This window comes from Magnolia sinica, chromosome 12 (assembly GCF_029962835.1).
Source record: "Magnolia sinica isolate HGM2019 chromosome 12, MsV1, whole genome shotgun sequence".
In the NCBI taxonomy this organism is placed as follows: domain Eukaryota; kingdom Viridiplantae; phylum Streptophyta; class Magnoliopsida; order Magnoliales; family Magnoliaceae; genus Magnolia; species Magnolia sinica.
In genome coordinates this window covers 30,494,801-30,509,797 of record NC_080584.1, presented here as the reverse complement: position 1 = coordinate 30,509,797, position 14,997 = coordinate 30,494,801, and the positions used below count along the sequence as shown (strand labels likewise).

The following is a 14,997-nucleotide window of genomic DNA, read 5'->3' as shown; positions in this document are numbered from 1 at the left end:
CTCGAGATTTACTCTTATTGGTGTGGCCCGCCCGGTGGTCAGGTCATTCTAAAGTTCAGGGCCCTGATGTATTTTAACCTTAGGGGACATAAGATCCGAACAGGTTTGAGCTGACATCACTAAACACCTCCATGCTGATCTCTATGAAAAGAGATCTCGCTCAAAACCTGCATCTTTTCTCCAAAACTTCTCACAGATCAAGACAATGAACATAAGGCCGATCCACCCCATTCATGGTGTAGATGTAGGGATTTTTAATACAAATACAAAAATAAAAATAACAAGGGGGTTTAAAAACTTACTAGAGAGAGAAGCCTTGGATTTAGAAAGTTCTTCAGGGGTTTTATAGATTTGCACAAAATTTTATATACTACATAGACAAGAATCAATCCTCTAACCTTACCCTCCACCAAGAGTACCTCTACCAACATGCTAGGTGTTTTGTTTTTATTATAAATTATAAAATTAAATTCTAAATCCAATTAGTATGGGATTTTATATGGTTTAAAAATTCAAGGATGTTACATATACAACCCAGCCATCTAATGACAACGGTCCACATCATTAAGCCAACATGCATAGATATGTGACAAGCTTGGGTACTACCCCCACTAGGACATAGCCAGAGACGAACTATCCTATTAGGGGCTCTTTGGGGCCCACTATAATGTATGGGTTTTATCAACGTTGCCCATTCATTTTTCCAAATCATTTTAAGTATAAGCTTAAAAATGAGATAGATCGAACCCTCAAGTGGACCACACCAAAAAAAGAAAGAAAGAAGCAGTGGTGATAATGACCCCCACCGTTGAAACTTTCCTCAAGCCCATTGTGACATTTATTTTCCATCCAACATGTTCATAAGGTCACATAGACCTAAATGAATGGAAGATATAATTATCAACTTGATCCAAAACTTTTATATCCCCCAAGAGGTTTTCAACGGTAGGAATTCAATCCCCATTATTTCCAATGGTGTGGTCCACTTGAACATTCGATCTACTTCAATTTTAAGCACGTCACATAAAATAAAATTTCAAAATGGATGGATGGCATTGATAAAACACTTACATTACGGTAGGCCCACAGAGCCCCTGATAGGACCATCCGTATCCAACTAGGTCATGATGGGGGTAGTACCCTAATAGGATCGTGGACCCCATAGATATGTATGATGATAGTAAAGATTGGTTGTAGAAATAGCTTATGGATAGATGATTTGTCTAACTCGTTGACAAATCGACTGTGATTAGGAAGCAAGTAGGTGTGTATCATTACATTGATATTCTTAGAACATAGTTGTCAATGATAGACATTGATGCTCACACAATTATGACCATAGATTGTAACACTACTTGGATAGTCAATGAATTAAAGAAGCCCCCCTCTTGCATAGAAGAAAAAAACATAATTTCATTAATCAATTATTAAATTAGGGATTCTATCTAGTGCAAAGGTTTTCATCACAATGTGATACAAATGATTTTGTGGATACAATAGTTGTAAGACCCGTGACCTCATGAAACCTTCCCTATGCTTCAACTTAGGCACCGTCATGTTTTGGATAGACCAGATCAATGAGTTTTGATCGCGACCCTATTTTAGTACCATGACCCCATCCTAGCAATTGCACGAGTGTTACAATTCCAACACCACGCGACACTTGTAACACCCTGAACTTTTCAATACTCAAGTGTTACTATAAATTTTAATTTAGTATATACATGTATATGTTACCAATTTAGCCTATCTTGACCTTATATCTATTCTCTAACCTAAATCTAACCGTTGAGAATAATCTTCATTTATAGATCAAGTCATCTGACCGTGGATTTTTAAGACAATATCATCATATGTCTAAGTATTCCCACTTGTCCATCATAGCCAACTGTCTAGTCAATTATTCATCGTTAGATAAAGATATCTGACCGTCCACTTGAGTTTGGACCACCCGATTATGGTAAACTAACTACCCGATCTCTACATGTGCTCGTACACTTATCGAATCGAGATGTTGATCCGTTTATCTTGTTCACTACTTACGAATATGCTTAACCTACCATCAAAACTATAATATGAGGAACTTACATATGTAAACAAGTCACTTGAATATAATAGTATACATGTCCTACCTCTTGATCACTCAAAAAACCCACTTTATGTTCATCCGTTTACGAAACTGACTGTACATCCACCTACATACATGGTCAAAATATTAACCATCAAGTTTTACTATTTTTAGCATGTCATCTAACTATCCATTATGTTGCTTGGTATATGTACCTTCCCTTAATAATAATTTTAACTTATTTGGTGAATAACTCTTTATTCATAATAATTTATATATGATTTCTTTTGTAAGAATTGCTTAGAAATGTGCCTATAACCATGTAGAACCATTAGATTTCCCAAAACTCTCATATCAGTAACAATTATGAAAATGCCAATAACCTCGACCCTTGAATTCTAGATCATAGGGTTTTCATGATACGTTTAATGTGAAAATTTGTCCCATGTTTGTTTATTTATCATAAATTAACCATACACATCGAATTTCGGCTATTATATCATTGTGTAAGTGATTCAATTGACAAATAAGCCCCTTAACCCTTGGTTTTGTGTCCATCAAGTAAAGAAAGTTCGTAAGTAGTCGTAGTATGAAATTTTCCTTCCTATGAACGACGTGGACTTCCCACCATATGGACCGAGTGTGAAATATGAGAACCCCACCTTGGTAGGCTTTTCTTTAGGCCCCAAGTTATCGATTTTAGGCTTACTAACTATTTTTAAATCTGGAACTTTCGATTGATCCACTTTACACCGTCAATCGTAACTCAATTTATTCCACACTTTGGCCTCATATGACTACAAGATCATACAAAATTTTGACCTCGATCTATAATCCTATATTGTTGAATGATGATCGCCTTAACTCCAATTCCTTCATTTTGGTGCAACATGTGAAATTTCATATTTAGGCCTTTTCCATCATCGATCAACCACTAAATTTTGTCCAATTGTTTGTCTATCTTAACTATGCATTTATCTCAAAATTGGGCCATGATCATTAAGCGTGGACCATTAATTGAGATCAAATCCATTTTGCACCTGCTACGAGAATTTTAAAGATAAGCTAATCTAAATTTCGAATTACCAAGAAATTTATGTACCCTGGACCTATTCGACGACCCTGCCACCGTGAATGAATTAGATTTAAAGAAAGACCGCTATAAGAGACAAATTGGAGAAACCCACATCAAGTGGGATGAGAAACCAATTTGAAAAACCCTTTAAAAAGGGGGCGTGCATCCCTTCTCTACTCTCAAACCAATGCACTTCCACCTTCCAAAACGTCCAAGGAAGAGAGAGAGAGAGAGAGAGAGAGAGAGAGAGAGAGAGAGAGAGACTTCAAGCTTAGACGCTCATCCCTTCTCTTCCTTCTCCACACTTGTGTTGTTTCCCTCTTCCTCTAGCAACATCATGGTTCATATAAAAGCCCTTCTACATTAAGATCTACTTAGGGTTTACATATAAGTCTAAGGTGAGAGATTCTTTTAAGCTTACACTAATTCGGGTTGATATATACATGATTTGTCTTATTTTTGTATACCTTCATATTACTATGATTTTCATGTCATTGATTGATGGAGCTTTATGAATATTTATCCCTACAAGAATTATGGTTAATGTATGATTTTAATTATGCGTGATCTTTATGAATTCATATGGGGTGATGGATATAAGCCTTGCCCTTTACTGATTTTGAGAGCGACGCATATTTTCACTCTATATTGAGTTGGCTTTTACTCCTCCCCTCTCATTTTTGTTGAGTTAGCCTAATGTCACTCTTCTCCTTTATTAAGTTAGCCTTATGCTACCTCTGTAAGACTCGTATCCTAGCCAATATCGTTCCATAGACCTCCGCGGTCCTCCGTAGTACCCCATTCTCAGCTCCCAGCGCCCATATGCTAGGTTCTGATCCTGGGATCCTACATGAAGGATTTTCCAACATACATTTATCTCATAAGAAGCATAACCACAAGTTTACCCAAATCACAAAGGCAACATCATCATCACATATCCACTAATATAAACAGTTGAATATAATACTGAAAGGGAAATACACATGTATCAAAATCAAAGCTCCAGAAGTCTGCTGCACGCTCCAAGTTCAACGCTGCTGCGACCTAATGTCACCTGTACGCATCTATCGTACATAAGCTTATAGAAAGCTTAGAGGGTGGTGGAAGTGTGTGTAAGGTAAGTGTCAAGTATATAATAAAGCCCACAAATTATAAATCATCTAAATAAACGGAAATACTGACAAGATCATGAATCATACAATATTGAAATAAGCAGAAATACTGACAAGATCATGAATCATACGATATCAGAGTAAGCGAAAATACTGACAAGTACATGAGTGCCATCAACCGTACCAAGGCTATGCGATGCAAGGCATGAATGCTAACGGCCATATCAATGTAGAAACATGGCAACCCAAAATGCTAAATGCTACGGATGTAATGCAATATGCGGTGCGAATGAAATGACCAAGCCGGAGTGAAGTCGGGATGATAGTACGTAGTATCGCAGGCTTTGGGGTCCATCATAAGGGACGTCTATCCAAACCAGTCTCATACTTAAATTTGGATAGTCAAACACAATGTGATAAACTCCTAATCTCATGTTAGTCGCGCGCCCAACCGAAATCCTGGCCATTGTGAAGGTACACGTAATAAATAGTTACGCACCACCGCCGAGTGGATAGTAAATGGATGAATGAATGAGTATGCAACTCCCGCTCAATAAGTCCATGTATCGACGGTTCCTCTCTGGGATCATCACCAGGGTCTAGTACACTCCACACCGACTGCCGCCTCCTAGCCACATAGCCCGGTGAGTGGAAGAGACCACACTATCCTCCTGACCAGTAGTCTTTCAATACCTACCCCGCTCATCGATAGTGGACTCATTTACGAGCTAGTCAAACTCAGCCTAGCTTATAGCCCTCTCACTCGGGCGGATAAGGCCACACCCCCTCCCAACCGACCATGATGCAGTGGGAGACGCGGCCTCCTAGTATTTGGCACTCGGGCGCTCATGTATCCACTCGGTCTCGACATTGGGGTGTCTCCTGGCCTCGAAGGTTTTGGGACTTTCACCCACGAACATCCAAAGTGCCCGGATGCTCGAACCAAACATTTCTCGTGTCTAATCCGGCCATTCACGATGTGCCTGTGAAGGCCATGGCCCTGTTGTCGCTAGGGGTACAGTAATCATGTCACACATATGTGAGATGCATGAGTCACATCGTCCAGTCATGCAGCAATCCTGCGCATACCGCGTGATCATGTGAGGCACTTCGTCTCATATAAAGAGTCCTGTAAATGTCTCAGCCCAATGGCTTATGCTATGATCAAACATTCCTCATATCAAGTATACATATGATGCATATAGACATGAATCATGAAGTTATACTAAGCATGTTATATGGTGGTGAACTATCCTTACAACGAGGATGGGCCTAGACGGCCTACACGCCTCAAATACATCAAATGGGCCGCATCACATGAGCATCGTATGTATCAAGGTGGGCCTCAACAATGGGCCTCATACATCATATCAAGGTGGGCCTCAACAACGGGCCTCAAATACATCAAATGGGCCGCATCACATGGGCCTCATATATATCAAGGTGGGCCTCAACAATGGGCCTCGTATATCACATCGGGCCTTATCAAATGGGCCCTAAGTACGTCACATTGGGCCTAATCAAATGGGCTGAATCAATGGCCTGAATTAAAGGGGCCAAACAAAATTCATTTATTCTTAGAGATTATAGAGTATTGTATAAAAATGAACCATATCAAAAGATCAATTGAACCATACCATATTGAACTATGTTGATAATGATTTCTACGGTTAAATTCCAGTGGGCCCTATCATAGGGTTTATTTCCCATCTAGCCTATTCATAAGTTTACAAAGACCTAGATTTAGAGGAAAAACAAATATCATAATGGTCCAAACTTGGTAGCCCAAGGGTTTTGATGGTGGACGTTCAAACCCACTGTTTCCTATAATGTGGTCCACCTGATCCCAGATCTATCTTATTTTTAGTCTCAAGCTGTAAGACGAGCTTGCCAAATGGTTGGATGGTATGGATACAACACATGCATCAGAGAGGATCCCACACACATCGCCAAGGTGGGCTCCACATAACCTACCACATCACAGCACATGGTGGTGTGTGGTACACCAACCAATCCAAAGCCGGATAGTGGGTCCATCGTGGGGCCCACCATAACATTTATTTTCTATCCAATGTTGATAGGGTCACACGACCAAAATAAATAATAAATAAATAAACATTATATTTATCCAAGACCTCTAAGACCAGAGGGCTCCAATGGCGACGTTCAATCCAACTGTTTCCTGTGACATGGGCCACCTGAGTTCCAAATATGCCTGATTTTAAGGGTGGCCCACAGCCAGAAGGGGGCCCATCAAAATGCACGGTGTTGATATTCTCACACATCATGGTGGAACCCATGGCTGGGACCCGTGGTCCCTGCCCCTTTTCCGTCCACGGCGTCTCATTTCATTTAATCCTTGATACAACTAACATATTTGTAATATATTTTTTTGAAAAGGATTTTTTGATGTTTTTCCTAGGTGGGGCTTGCAATCCGATGTGTTTTGGCGTATAGAAACATCAAGGTGGGTCTGGTAGATTTAATGGTAAAAACTACTGTTTTTATATGCTATGGCCCGCCAGTGAAAATCGGATTGGCTTCATATTCGGCTCAACATCTAAAATGAGGTGGGGAATGGAATGGATGGCATGGATTAGACTTATACATCAAGGTGGGGCATGTATGAGCGGTCCCCCCAAAGCTTGTTGAACCAAGCTAATATTTTTGTCTTCATCTGCCTTCACCACACTGTCCATTCATACTTCACTGTGTTGGCCATATCCAGCGTCCCTGACGCGGGTAGTTTGCTTAACATATATCTAAGGTGGGCTCCACCTATAGATGTGCTGCTAGGTGGGCCACCAAATGGTTAGATGGTGTGTAAAAGACATACATCAAGGTGGGGTCCATCCGAGTGCGCCACACGGCCACATCATCACACAAAAATGAAAAAGAGAGGGAAGAGAGAGAGAGAGAGAGAGAGAGAGAGAGAGAGAGAGGAAGAAGAAGACATTTTTGATGGAGGGACCCCTACACTATGGCCCTCCCTTTCATGCATTCAATCATACATCAAGTGGGTCCCTACATGTGGGACCACCGATCAAATCAACGGTGGAGATTCCTCCTCCATCAAAATGGAAGGCCTAGATGGCCTCTTTCAAGCTAGAAAGTAAATATCATGATGGGGTCCATGGAGATTGGCCCCATCATGGAATGATCATGTGGATCATAGTGGGCCATCGGCTACATATAAGGTCCAAAGTGAGATCCATACCATCAATCGGTAGGCCCCACTTGGCCCATCGTCAAAAGAATGAAATCTAGGCCTATAGAACACCCACTGTTCGATCTTCTTAGTCCGATGGAACGCCGAACTCCTTGTGTCTCACTTTGATGGAAGATGATGAGAAATGAAGGGCTAGGATGATGGATCTTGAGATGGGAAGTGGGCCACACAATACACTCTTTTCTCTCTTGGAAGTGCTTGGATGTGCACTTCTTTGCTTGCTTGGAAAATGTGAAGAGATAGTGAGAGAAGTGGTGGTTGTAAGAGAGGTGATGGGTGTGAGTTGATAGATGTACTTGACATGTATGGGTGTGTAAGAGAGAGAGGGAGAAAGTTGACTTTAGGGTCGCTGTTGTACTTGACATGAGGTGATTGATGGGACATAATGTAGAGATTCTCTTGAGATTGTAAACGCGTTTTCTTGAATCGAATGCGGGCCTACATCTCCTGACCCGGGTATCGGATCGGTATGTAAGATGCGGTGTTGGAACCGCGGCGATGACGTGGTCACAAGGATATAAGTTTCGAGTTGAGCCGACTCGATATATGAGACCGGATCCCAGGATTAGAATCTGGCATATGCGCATTGGGAGCCGAGAATGGGGTACTATGGAGGCTGTCAGCATCGGATTCGGCGATCAAAATTTGTGAGCCCAGTTTCCAAGTTTGGGGCGTGACAACCTCCCTTTATTGCTTGGGCATGAGTCTTGAAATTCTAAAAGTCTTATGATTCAATTTATTTTTTCTATTAATGCAAGTGATTTGTTGGAGGTCTTAAATTTAGTGATTCATATATTTATCATGGACGTAGTGCACTTTGGGTAGTAACCCTCTTTGTTAACGCGTAATTCTGTAAATTTTTAATAATGGTGCACAAATTGATGTAAGTAATCCGTAATGCATGTTACATCACTTACGGGATTGGATGTTGCAAATAGTCGCTCCATGAACAAATCGTGTCACGTTAGTCATCCGATCCATGTGTTATGCCGTCTTGAGGTATTCACGTAAATTCACCGTAGCGTTGGACACGTCGATGAATCTCTGTAGTATGGGATACGGAGCGAGCTGGGTTTTTTGTAAATTATATTCCACATTGTGATTATCACTACATATGATGGACCACACACACTATGTTAGGCATGCATTCATGTAGATTAGTTACACATACCGATACCCCTCATAGTGGTGGAGTACGAAATGTATCGGAACTCTTATATTATTCTTATGGTTCTCTTGAATTATTATTAATCTTAAAGAATAACCATCATTATGAGTAGGGCATTGACCCTCTCTAACCATACAGACGTTGCAGGTGAAGTGCATATTAAAGATACGGATGATGATCGCTCTATGGAAGATTATTCTGAATAAGGAAGAATGATAACATTATGTTTAGTTTTATTTATTTTCCACTGTAAAACTTTAAATAATGTAATAAACTCTCACTTGAGAGGGCATTAGACAGTTAGTTGATTTTATACTTTAAAAGAATAAGAAGTATAGTTAATTTTATTCTCGTGATTGGTTACCTTCACGAATGTAACTGAATGTGGAAAAAAATAAGGCGTGATTTTGAAGTGTCCAATTATTAATTTATTAATATGTACTCGAGATGTAAAAATTTGGAGTGTTACAGCACTCCCCTTGGCGGCCCACAACTTAGAAGTCGTAATTTTGGCGCAATCCGAGGTGGCCATGCAATGCATGCATGACATACTTGCACAAATCCCAAGGTTGTCCAATCGATCAATCCATCCACCAATCAACCCATCACCTCACTCTCCCCATTAGTTAAAGAAGCCTATACCCTTTCCTATCTTACCCATGCTCATGCCCATGCTAGGACACTCCTCTCTCCTTCTCCCTCTCCCCATTTTACCACTCCACATTTTACTAATCTCCTCTCTATCCTAAAAGTTATACCACAAAGCCCCAAATCCCCTCCCATTTCCTCCACTTTTCCTAGCAAGAAAGAGTGAGAAGAAAAGATATTAGAGAGATTAGGGAGATTAAGAGAGAGAGAGAGAGAAAGAAAGATTAGAGAGATGATTTGAGAAAAAGAGAGAACTTGAGAGAAAATTAAGGAGAGATCAAGAGGTAAAGGGGAGGAGAGAAAAGAAAAGAGAGATTAGAGAAGATTAGGAGTAGAGAGGAGCTTAGAGGACCGTCCGATCGCCGATCCGAACCGATCCAACCGTCCATCTTCATTGTGAATGCAAGGGAGGATGAAAATCCCATTTTCCTTATGTTATTTCATTATTGGTGGGCCCACAAGGGTGTGACCCACCTTGATGTATATAGAGATGAGTATGGAGGTCCCTATTATGGCGAGGACCCACCCGATCGTTGAAATTATCCATTTTATCTCTCCCTTTCTATTCTCCTTCTTTTCTTTAAAGATTATAGTGTTGTGGGGCCCACAAGTGGGCCATATTGTTGGAGAGCACGCCTCGTATGCTATCATATCCTGGACCAGCTTGTGTGGCCCATTGTGATATTTATTTTCCATTTAACTTATTGTTTAGATCACATAGATTTGGATGGTGTAAAAATACCAAGATCAAGTTGATACAAAGCTCCTTGGCCCTACCATGAGCTGGCCAATCTGATGGACGGGGTAGATTTTCTAGGTGGGCCCCCCCACCCCCCTTAAATTAGAGAGAGTGGGGACCAACGGCTGCTGTCGCTGGATGCAACAAGGTCCAGAGACACTACTGCCCAGTAGTGCACACTGCTTGGGTTTTGGGAAGGCCACCGAGTGAGCCCACTCGTGAGTCCCACCATGATGTATATATCACATCTATGTCATCTATCCGATTTTCCATGTCATTTTAGGCATTGAGCCCAAAATTGAAGCCGATTCAGCACCAGATTCGGTGATCAAAAATTTTGTGAGCCCGGTTTTTGAGTTTAGGACATGACACTTAAGGTCTGCAATTGTCAATCCATGGGCTCCTTTATATTCTTTAAGAGTAAAAATTAGCATACTCTCTTGTTCCTCATCCAAGAGGGAAGAAATCACCACTAAGTATGTTTCATCTTGACCTAAGCGTATTTAAGATCCGCAAGTAAAGGTTTTAAGTCATGCTTCGGCGCCTTGACACTAGACAGTAGAGGTTTGAATCAATTTGTGGTAACCTTTCAAATTTAGGCCTCCACCGGTTAGTTTCAAGTACTGACATAGCATCAAGCAAGGCATCCATCTCACTAATCATGTCATCATCCAAATTAGTGGAGTAGGCAAAGCACATCTCTAAAGTGTCCGGGTATAAAGTCAAAAGTGACTTGTCTTCTATGAATGAATCTATCAAGTTAATCTCGTGGACGCCATCACCATCCTCTTGTTGTTTGTTATATTCTCAAAGGATAGCTTCATAATCACATTCTTATAATTGATTATGGCGTTTAATGCAGGTAGGAATAGTTAACAAAGGATGACAGGAATATAAGTGCTAGCATCAATAATGGGATATGTATCCAAAATAATAAAATCTATTGGATAGTAGAATTTATCAACTTGGACAAGTACGTCCTCTATCATCCCTCTTGGTATATGAATTGAATGATAAGCGAGTTGGAGTGTGGACTTGGTGGGTTTTAATTCACCTAGGCCCAGTTGTTCGTAGAATGAGTATGGGTTCAAATTCACGTTCCCCCATAGATCAAGTATCGTATGCTCAATCTGGTGATCCCCAATCACACATGAGATGGTTGGGCTACCGAGATCCTTATATTTTTTAGGCACATCTTGTTTGATGATAGCACTCACTTTTTCTATTAAAAGTATCTTTTTCTGGACATTGTGCCATCTCTTGGCCGCACACAGATCTTTTAGGAATTTGGCGTATGATGGAATTTATTTTATGGCATCCAACATAGGGATGTTGATTTTCATCTATTTTAAAACCATTAAGATATCCTAAGTGTTGGGTAGAAGTTTTGGTGAGATCAACCTTTGTGGGAATGGAGCAAACAGCTTGTATTGTTTTCCCCATTCTTTCTCATATGTAGTGTCGTTAGGCCCATCATCTCTCTTAGATTCTTCCAAGTCCTTAGGCTTCTTAGCCCTCATCAGGATGTTCTTGTCAATTATTTTTCTACTTTTAAGAGTGATGATGGACTTTTCTTACTCCACATGCTGAGTCGAAGAGCTCGGGTCACTTATCTCAAATTGCGGCTTTGGGTTAGGTAGAGGTTGGGTTGGAAGAGTCCCGTTCTCCCTAACAGTAAATTGTGACTCCAATCTTTACAGAGATGATGCAAACAATCCTAAGGATATTTTAATATCCCGGAATGCTTGTAAAGTATTCTGATTGAATTGCTCGTGATCTTACATGAACTTTTGAACCAGATCCTCTCTTTGGTTCTTTTCTGAGTTAGTAGTAGAATGAAGATCGAAGGAAAAGACCGTTGAGGATTTTTGTCTGCATTAGCTGTTTGCACATTCTTCCAAATAAAGTTTGGGTGGTTTCACCAACTAGGATTATATGTTTTTGAGATGGGAGCATTGAACGACTTTTGATAATTGTTTATGACATTGGATTACTCATGCAACAACTCTTCGAACGTAGGAATTGTACGATAATCCTGCGTTAAGCATATGTTACTTGCGTAAATACCACAATCAGTTCAATAGTCTCCTCAGATTTGATCGTTTATACTTTCATTAATTCCATGGCCTTGATTTTGTCATAAGGTTAGCCACCCTACCACTGACATCGTCTTCTTCACTTAAGACATATATTCCTCCATTCTCTTTGGACAGAGTCAACTTGGGATTGGTGGGGTATCCCATGATTGCGCGTTTTCAACTAGTATATCAAAATACTCACATGTATCATCGGGATATTTGTTCATGAATTTCCCATTACACTTCATCTCTACGACTTGGCGCATGGGCGGAGTCAATCCATCATAGAAAAATCTTATGACCCACCAAACTTCGTAGCCATGATGTGGGTAAGTACTTAGGAGATCCTCAAATCTCTCCCAGCATCGGAAGAAGGTTTCTTCCTCTTTCTGTGAGAAATTCACAATGGCCCTTTTAAGGGTATTGGTCTTGTAAGTGTTATTTTTTTCAAGCTCCTATAATTGTCAGCCCATTTTTCAATTGATCTCGGTCTCAATGAGTGAAACCATGACTTAGCCTTCTCCTTCATTGAGAAAAGGGAACGATTTTAATCTCAGGTTGTTATCCGACACATTGTTGAAGTGTAAGGTCGTTATAATCTCATCAAACTCTTTGAAATATAGATATGGACTCTTATAATTTAGTAAATGGAATTTCATAAGCAATTGGATCACTCCTGTTTAAAATTTATGTTTCTTGCATTATGTGAAAAGATTATGCAAGAAGGTGTGCTTGTCCTAGCTGGTTGTAAATAATCACATAGAGTTCTAGCTTGTGGCACGTTTTGCACTTCGTTCTCATCTTGTTGCTTAATGGTACGATGTTGAGATTGATTCTCAGCCATATTATTAGCTAATTTAGAGGATCTTAGGTGTTGTCTAATTCGGTGATGGATAAGAAAACCTTCAACTAATCTTCATTCACTTAAGAGACGGAGATTGTTATCACGAACCCACTTGGGCATAAACTACTCTCAAACCTAATTCTACTAAAATAAAAATTGCAAAAGAAATAAGAAATCTGAAATAACTAGAGTAAGAGGGTTGGAATGATAGTACCCGATTAGTGATTCTATAAAATAAAGGAAACAAAAGCAAGGTTAGTATCGAAAATTTTAGAATAACCTAATCTAGAAACACAGTAAAAATACTCTTAATCCTACACCAATTCTAATACTGAGGTATTTCAGAAAAACACAGTTGAAGTCCCCAGCAACAGTGCTAAAAATTTGATCGAAACAAACCTCAAGTGTAAGGCTACAATGTAGTAATAACTCGATGAGACTGAGGTCAAACCCACATAGACTTATATTTGTACAATTTCTGAAACACTTCAGAACAAGAACTAGATCTAAACTAACTTGTGGAATTTTTTTTGAGAAGAAATGATGTACTTAAGAAAGAAATTAATAAAGTTAAAGTACTATAGTGCCAAGGATCCACTTATATCCATCCTTAATGTTTAATTCACTTGATTCAATTCTATAACTCAACTAGAATTGAAGTCATATCCTATCTAGCCGGCTAATAGAGCGATTAAAATATTATTTATATACCAACATAGATTTAAACTTCAATTGAGTTAGTTCCCACATAAAGAATCAAAGTATTGATAGTAGGAAATTCAAAGCATATATCATGTCATTAGTCAATGATAAATCAATGAATTTTACAGACCAATCCCTTGTACAATACATAAGCAATCACTCTTACCTTTTTTGATAATCCAATGTGCCCGAAGTATATAATGAATCAAAGTAAATTTAAAATAAATCTTCATTCAAATAAAATATTGATGAATTGTTCAACAATCAAACCAATTACTTGAATCAAAGTAAACTAAGACATTAAAAATTACTACAAGCTTCACCTCTTAGCACTAGCTAAGAGATTAGCTAACCATAGACATGATTGAACTAAGCTTAAAAGAAAAACATAAAATTGGAGAAGAACCGAAGGATTGGAGAAAGAGGACTCGGTAGAAGCTTCGTAACTCTTTGCTCTATCTCTTCTACCCTAATTTATATTTTGGAAGGCTAGATTCACCCCTTTAAATAGGAAAAATTCACACAGGCTTGGACCGACTTCAATTTTATGTACTTTTGTTATGCTTTGGCAGCACCGATTATAGCCTTCGGTTGCAACAAAACATACCTTCGATCACATCGAATTTTCTCTTGGTTGCAGCCAAATTTTACCAAAATAGATTTGAAGTCTCTGTCTTCCTTAGGTCACATCGAACTCTCCTTTGGTGGCACCGAACATGGCTTCAGTCACACCTAATTGTCGAGCCAAATTTGCTCCAAAAATCATAATTTTTTATTGGATTGTTTTGTACACATTTGGTCAAACCGAATCAACCTCAAGTGGGACTGAACAGTTTGTCATTTCTATTAATGAACTTTGTGATCCTTCCAGCCTTTTCTCTCTTTTGCACTTAGTTTTCTTAGATCTTTGGTACTTAAAATCTTCATTAATTACTTCAAAATCTTCAAAACTTTACTTGGTCATTCTTTGAGCATTAAATCTTCTCTTTAATCGTTCTTTTCATCTTAGCTCTCCAAATCACATCTCATAGAAAAACATAGATAAATAGATCAATTAAACACATCTATGCTTATAAAAACCAAGGCATAATATAGGAAAAATATATAATATTTCACACTTAACAATAGACACCCAAGCTATCCAAGAATAATCTATTTAAGGGAAATAGAAGAAATATAAGGATCCCTCCACAAGATAGGAAACACAAACACATATCAACCTATATGTAAAGAATTCAAGCGTATAAAAAAGCATGGAGATGATCAAATCAAAGGAAGAGAAAATGCAAATTTTAAAATAAAAGATGACCTTATAGAGGAAATTTGACAAATAA

The 14,997-nt window shown here is 39.1% G+C and overlaps 1 non-coding gene across 1 annotated transcript; it reads left to right on the top strand.

Moving 5' to 3' along the window:
• The first annotated feature begins 12,432 nt into the window (after positions 1–12,432).
• LOC131222187 (small nucleolar RNA R71) lies at positions 12,433–12,539 on the top strand. The gene has a single exon (XR_009159895.1). It is a non-coding gene; the product is annotated as a small nucleolar RNA R71 (small nucleolar RNA).
• The last annotated feature ends 2,458 nt before the right edge of the window (positions 12,540–14,997 follow it).